This window comes from Fukomys damarensis, unplaced genomic scaffold, assembly GCF_012274545.1.
Source record: "Fukomys damarensis isolate Sample0158 unplaced genomic scaffold, DMR_v1.0_HiC HiC_scaffold_23, whole genome shotgun sequence".
Classification (NCBI taxonomy): Eukaryota; Metazoa; Chordata; class Mammalia; order Rodentia; family Bathyergidae; genus Fukomys; species Fukomys damarensis.
In genome coordinates this window covers 56,557,165-56,563,519 of record NW_022900935.1, presented here as the reverse complement: position 1 = coordinate 56,563,519, position 6,355 = coordinate 56,557,165, and the positions used below count along the sequence as shown (strand labels likewise).

General features: G+C 47.2%; 1 long non-coding RNA gene across 1 annotated transcript in view; it reads left to right on the top strand.

Annotated features, from left to right (window-relative positions):
• Window positions 1–6,355, top strand: part of LOC104873755 — a 62,878-nt gene that overhangs the window by 11,498 nt on the left and 45,025 nt on the right. The window contains exon 6 of the long non-coding RNA XR_004518565.1: window positions 111–213. This is a non-coding gene — a long non-coding RNA (uncharacterized LOC104873755). The remainder of the gene's footprint in view (window positions 1–110; window positions 214–6,355) is intronic.

Below are 6,355 nucleotides of genomic sequence, written 5' to 3'. Positions count from 1 at the left end.
AAAGGGTAGTAGGAGGAGGGGGGGGGGGGGGGGGGGGGGGGGGGGGAGTGGTAGGGACAGGGCAGAGGGGCCCTGTGCATTTTCAACAGAGAGAAATATTTTCTCTGCAGGTGGTGTTAGGCCTCGGGCTGCCTCCAGGATCTAGCTGTGCCTTGCATTCAAGATGCTGGCCTGTGGGGACAAGAACTGCAGGAGCAAAGAGCATGTTTCCTGGTGAGTGCAGGATGGGTGGTGTGCCTCATGGAAGAAAGCAAGGGTTCAAGGGGAGCCAGGCTTTGCCTGAGACATTTGGGTTGATCGTCCTGGAATGCTGGAGAGTCCTGTGTGCCCTCAACACCAGAGAAGAGTCGACCTTGAACTGAGGCCAGGAGCGCTGTGGCCAGGAGGCAGCATTGGCAAACGTGGCAGTTCTAACAGAAGCTTTCAGATGTCGCTCTTTTCATCTTTAACTTCATTGCAATTAGGAAATAAGTAAGATTTCTCGAGTACTATGTCTCACTGAATGTGTTAAGTGCTTTAGATACATACATAATCGCATCCAATCTTTTAAAAAGTAAGTCGACTGCTCCAGGGCCCAAGCTTAAAGGAGGCAGGTCATATGGCTAATTAGAGTTAAGAGAAGAAATGTGGGCCGAGACCTGTCTGCCTGCATACCCGGGTTCTTGGTAGCTTCTAATGCTGCCCAGGGAGTCATAGGGACTTCCTGGCAAGTTCTACAACCTTACCCAGAGAAGCAAAGATTACACCAACGGCGTTGAAGCAATCAGGTGAGATGATACATGGCGGGGAGAAGTTGTGGGATGCTAACCCACATTTGATAGCTCCCTGTCTCGATGCTGGGGAAAATGGGTGATTCTTCAACATTTGGTAGAAGCAGAAACTCTGAGCAGCAATCCTGATCTGCAAGCTGCATTCGCTTTCTTCCTACTGCTGGGCTGAAAAGAAAAGGGCAAAACAGAGAGATAGAAGATGACAACCTCGAGCTTCTTGTTCCTTGAGTCCTTGAACTGCTGCAGTGGCTTGAGTCTCATGCCCTGGCATTGTATGCAACTCAAAGGCAAGAATATTTCATGAGTTCATTTGACAGAGGGAACCCCAGCTGAGCGTCCAGGGCCCCAGATTATGACAGTTCTTTTCTCTGATAGAAGACCATCAACTCCTCCTGGTTCCTAGATTGGGTATCTTGTTCTCTGGGGGAAATAAAAATCCAGGAAGGAGGTTTCTACTTATCCAGCTCTCCTAATAATTCAAAGTAGTTGAGAGGGGAAGCACCAACCTTGGCTGCAGAAGTAGGCTACGGAGAAGATCCGCTTCTCCATCATTTGAGGAGAAGCCTAACTCAGTTCCTCTTCTGTCAACTTCTGGTTGCTACTGTGAGTCCTGTGCCTGACCAGCCGTCAACCAGTCACTGCCGAAGAGCTCACAGCTCCCATCCTTTGTCCAAGGAGGAGGTTGGGACTCAGGGGCTCTGTCCTGACCCCAGCCTGCTGCTCCACTGCAACCTCCTCCTCCCCCTCCTTCAACTAGTCTGATTTTCTCCGTGTCTTGGGATGGGGGGCATTTGTTCAAAACGGAGAGGCTAACACGCCCTTGGCAATTGCCTGGAAGAGGGAAATGTGCTTGACACATGCTCGCCCCCAGTGCAGGAGGGCTCCCAGCAGGATACAATTAATGATGGAGCGGGAGGAGAGGATTGCAACAAGATGTTATTTCCCCTGCCTGTTCCTGGAGTCTGGCAACATTTTGTGGGGGAAAGGAATATCCCAAGGATCTGTAAGGAAACCACTGGTGCCCTTGGGTGTAACTGAGGCAGGTCCAAGGTGTGCTGTGTGCTGTTCATCTTGCGGTGGATATTCAAGGGCTCAGAAGAAACCCCGGGCAGAGGCTAGAAGCTAGCTAAAGGGCAGTAGGAAAATGTGCTTATGTTTAATCTTTTGAGCGTAGGTTCAGTACTGAAAAGAAAGAAAGAAAAAAGAAACATGAATCTGAGTGACTAATATTATTCAACACTGTCTATAGGTTAAGAGGCTCATAGGCACCTAACCCTTATAGGTTGTACACACTTTATTCCACCCCTTCCACCCTCACCTCATGATATTGGGACTTGGAACCTGAGGCCTTGTCACTGACCACATTCCCAGCCCTTATTTTGAGATGGGGGTCTCACTAAGTCACTAAGTTGCCCAAGCTAGGCTCTCACTTGCAGTCTTCCTGCCTCAGCCTCCCACAGTGCTAGGATTAAAGGCATGGTTCAGTTGTCTGACATCCTTAAATTTGGTGCCTGGGTATCTTTAGACTCTAGAAAGCTAAAATGTTAGTTGAGTATGATTATGCATGCCTGTAATCCTAGCACTCTTGGGGAGGCTGAGACAGGACTATTGTAATTTAGAGCTCAGCCTGGCCAATCTAGTTAACTCAACAAGATCCCGTTTCAAAATTTAAAAAAAAAAAGAAAAATCTAAGGGCTGAGGATGTAGCTCAATACAGAGACACACAGTTCAATTCCAAGTACTGAAAAACAAAAAGAAAAAAAAAGAAAACAAAGGAAGAAAGAATGGATGGAAGGAAAGAGAGAAAGAAAAAGAAAGAAAGAAGGAAAGGAAGAAAGAAAAGAAAGATTCGTACTCTGGAGAAAAGTCTCTTTATTGTAGAGTCACTAAACCTCAAGGGATTTCTCTTTAGGCAGTGAAGCTGTGGAGGAGAGACAGTCACTGGTCCCCTCTTCAACATAGGCCCACCCTATGCTGTCCATAAACAGAAAGACCCCAAGAGCCCCCAGTTCCTCTCCTCCCAATCCCCCGAGAAAGACGACAAACAAAATCAGAGATGAACATCAAACTGATCACAAGATGAGAGATCAAAGTTAGTATGACCTGAATAACTGCACATGTGGACCATTTGAAAACGTTGCAGGAAAGTCTGTTTCTCCTGGGATGGTTTAGATCGGGTGGTTAACAATACTCCATGCCTGTCTGGTCCAGGCAGGCTCTGTGTGAAGCCCTTTGTGATTCTTGGTGAACTCATCATCAGGATGAGCAGGGTGGGTTTTGAAATCCCAGCTTTATGAAGAAGTTAAGACAAACAAAACTCATAGAGAGCTAAAATGGTGTAAATTCTGTATCTTTCAAGGGTTAGGGCTGGGACTGGTACCAGCACTGTGGTTCTGGTTCTTTGTTTTATTCCAATCCTGTTTTTCTTCCTTGTTACTGCGATTCACAGGCACAGGGTGATGCCTAGATGATTTGACAGAGATCCATTGGGTGGTAGTTAGATGAGGCTAATCTGGAAACGCTTAGGTCCCAACCTTTCCCTGTCCCTTCTCCCTCCTGCCTCTTCTTGGGGCAGGGCTTTCCTGGGAGCTCAGCAGGGATAAAATCCGTGCTCTGTGCCTTGCATAGAGTGAGGAAGTCAGACAGGAAGAAACAGACCTTGGACCTGCATGTTTACCAGGTCTGCTCTGCAGAGGCTGGGACCTAGTGATTATTATCTGGGGGCACCCTTTGAGCTCCACGTTCTTCTCTGTGATCTTCTTTGATGTAAAGTGGAAGCTAAGATCAGGCTATCTGGGTGTATACTTGAGAGCTGGAGCCAAAGCAACTTCTTCCAAAGCAAAATCTGAGGGGGCACAAGATCCAAATGAGAATTTTAACTGTACTGTATACTTAAATAGTACCAATAAGCTCAGTGAGTGAAAGAAAGAAGGAAGGAAAGAAAGAAAGAAAGAAAGAAAGAAAGAAAGAAAGAAAGAAAGAAAGAAAGAAAGAAAGAAAGAAAGAAAGAAAGAAAGAAAGAAAGAAAGAAAGAAAAGCAATGCCCTGGATTGAGCTAGGCCCTGGGAGTTGAAAAGTGATTCTTGACCAGTGCCACAGTTATGAGTGAAGGCTTTATAGAGAGCCGGACCCTGCCTATCTGCTGGCAGGCGATAGTGCTGGGGCCTCCACAATGCTCTACCCATCCTTCCCCTTGTGCGGTCTTGTCTCCCTTGCTCTGCTCCCTTTCCCTACAAGATAGTCACTGTCCCAGACAAGCCCTCAACAAATATTAGCACAACCGGAATCTGGCTACTGGGCATCTTGCTTGCAGTACAGCAGAATCCAAGCCTTGGGTACCTGACACCCTGCAGAGATGCCGACAGAGTTCCAGAACTAGGAGTGACTTTAGAACTCTCACTGTCTGGGAGAGAGCATCTCACAGGGCCCCCTGCCCCACCTCCCCTGCCGTTTTCCATCTTCTCTGGGATGCTTCTCAGCGCCCCCCACCAAGTATATAAAGAGCTTTTTCTAGGTGTCCTGAGCTTCTGAACAGTGGAGGGTGAACAAAACTCCTGTGGGTGGGACAAATCCTCCACCTTAATCTTGGCCCTTGAAGTGAGGGCTGCTTGAATACAACGTGCTGTTTATGCAAATCCCATGCAAATCAGGGCGACTGGATTAAAGGGAGGGGGTTCCAGCCGTCTTTCCCATCACTCATTGTTGGCCTCAGCAAAGATGAGGGTTTTTTGGTTCTTGCTGTTGTTGATTAGGTGCTGTTTTCTAAACTTTTCTGTGGCTCTGCGAGTCTCACCCAGAACACAGCTGGTCCCCCAAGTTGGCCCTTTCCCTCTGCAGGACCTGTGTGTGGACAGGGAGGTTTGTTTTAAGCTCTGTCAACAGGGCCTGCTGGGAGTCACCACACCTTCCCCTGGGCTTGCCAAGGGCCCTGTAGGGGTGAGTATGGGAAAGTAGCTGGCAGTGAGGAGGGGATAGGGAGGGCTCCTGCCCCAGATCGAGGTGCCACTATCACCAGGGCAGGGGAAGAGGAGTCTTTTGGGTGGGAATCTTCTGTTTGTAAGATCCTGAATGTCCTATTTGAAAACACAGCCAGCTACCATTTGACATCCTTAGAGACTGCAGCTCAACCACTCAGCTTGCATATTTATGCAAAACAAAATGCAAATGAGCCCATTGAACCCTTTGTCTCTATCCTGCCAAGCTGGAAACCTGGATCTCCTCCGGAGGGACTCCTCCAAGCTTTTGTCCTCCTCAGAAGAGCTTTTCCAAGTAGGACAAGGTCTCTGAAATTTTGCTAGCTCACTGACATTCAACTCAATCAATATGCTTACTGAGCACCTACTCAGTGCAAAGGGCCGAGCTAGGAAAAAAAAAACTGGGAAGTTACTGGCTTTGAAGAGCCCATAGTAACTTTAATGAGATTTCTAGTCTTGCTTAGTCTGTCACTGAATTGTTAATTCAGCAAACATGTCTCAAGCACCTGCTATGTGCCAGGCCATCAGACTGGCACTGGGGAAACAGTACTGATCGTGCCCTTTCCTAATGGAGGAGATAGAGCAAAAGAGATAGTTACAAACAAAAGAACAAGGCCATTACTGATTATGATAACATCTGGGAAGAAAATAATCAGGGTTATGTTTCCTTATGGCAGAAATACATGACAGCCTAATGTGATAAGTCATTCTAACTCATTTATTTTATTTTTTGAGTGCTGGGCATCCAACCCTGGGGCCCATGCACACTAGGTAAGTACCCTACCACTGAGGTATATCCCTACCTCAAATCTTATTTTTAAATGACCATAAAGCATCCACAGAAAGGTCAAGGACAGAAGATACTTTCTGTTTGTCAACTGCATGCCTGTTTGCCTTCACTGAAGTAATGATGTGCCTTTAGTCGATAGGCCCCATAAATACTTACTGAGCGTCTACTAGGATCAGCAGTGTTGCAGGAACTGAGGATTCATTTGTAGCAAAATAGATCAAACACCTGCTTGTGGTACAGACTCCAAACAAAAGCATGAGGCATGGAAATAGGACGTGAGGCAGGAGGACAGAGGAGTGACAGGGTGGGATAGGGTGGAGGGCTAGTGGGGAAGGTGGCATTAAAACAAAGCATTGCCCAGGTTCCAGGGACAGCAGCAATGAAGGATCTGATGAGTCCAGTGGGGCAAAAGGGTAACAAAGGGCTCAGGGTGGCCGGGGGGAAGTGAGGTTGGCAAGGTGAGTGGAGGACGGAAGGTGTGCAGAGCGTAGTAAATGCGGTGGGAAACTTGGTGGATTTCAAACAGGGGCGTTGATCCCACTGGGTCTTTGAAAGATCACAAGTTGCTGAGTGGAGATTAGACAGTAGGAAGGCAAAAAGAGGAAGCTGGAAATGCAGAAGGTTGTCATAGTAGTCTAAGCCAAGGGAGTAGCAGTTTTATCTCGAGAGGCACCCTAATGTGAAGGGGAGAAATTCATCTATTTTTTCTTTTTTATTGAGTTTATTGGTAATTTTTAAGTATACCGTGCAGTTACATTCATCATGGGGATCTTGCACCTTTACATGACAGGTCTGGGTTCTCATTTTCTCCATTCCCCTGC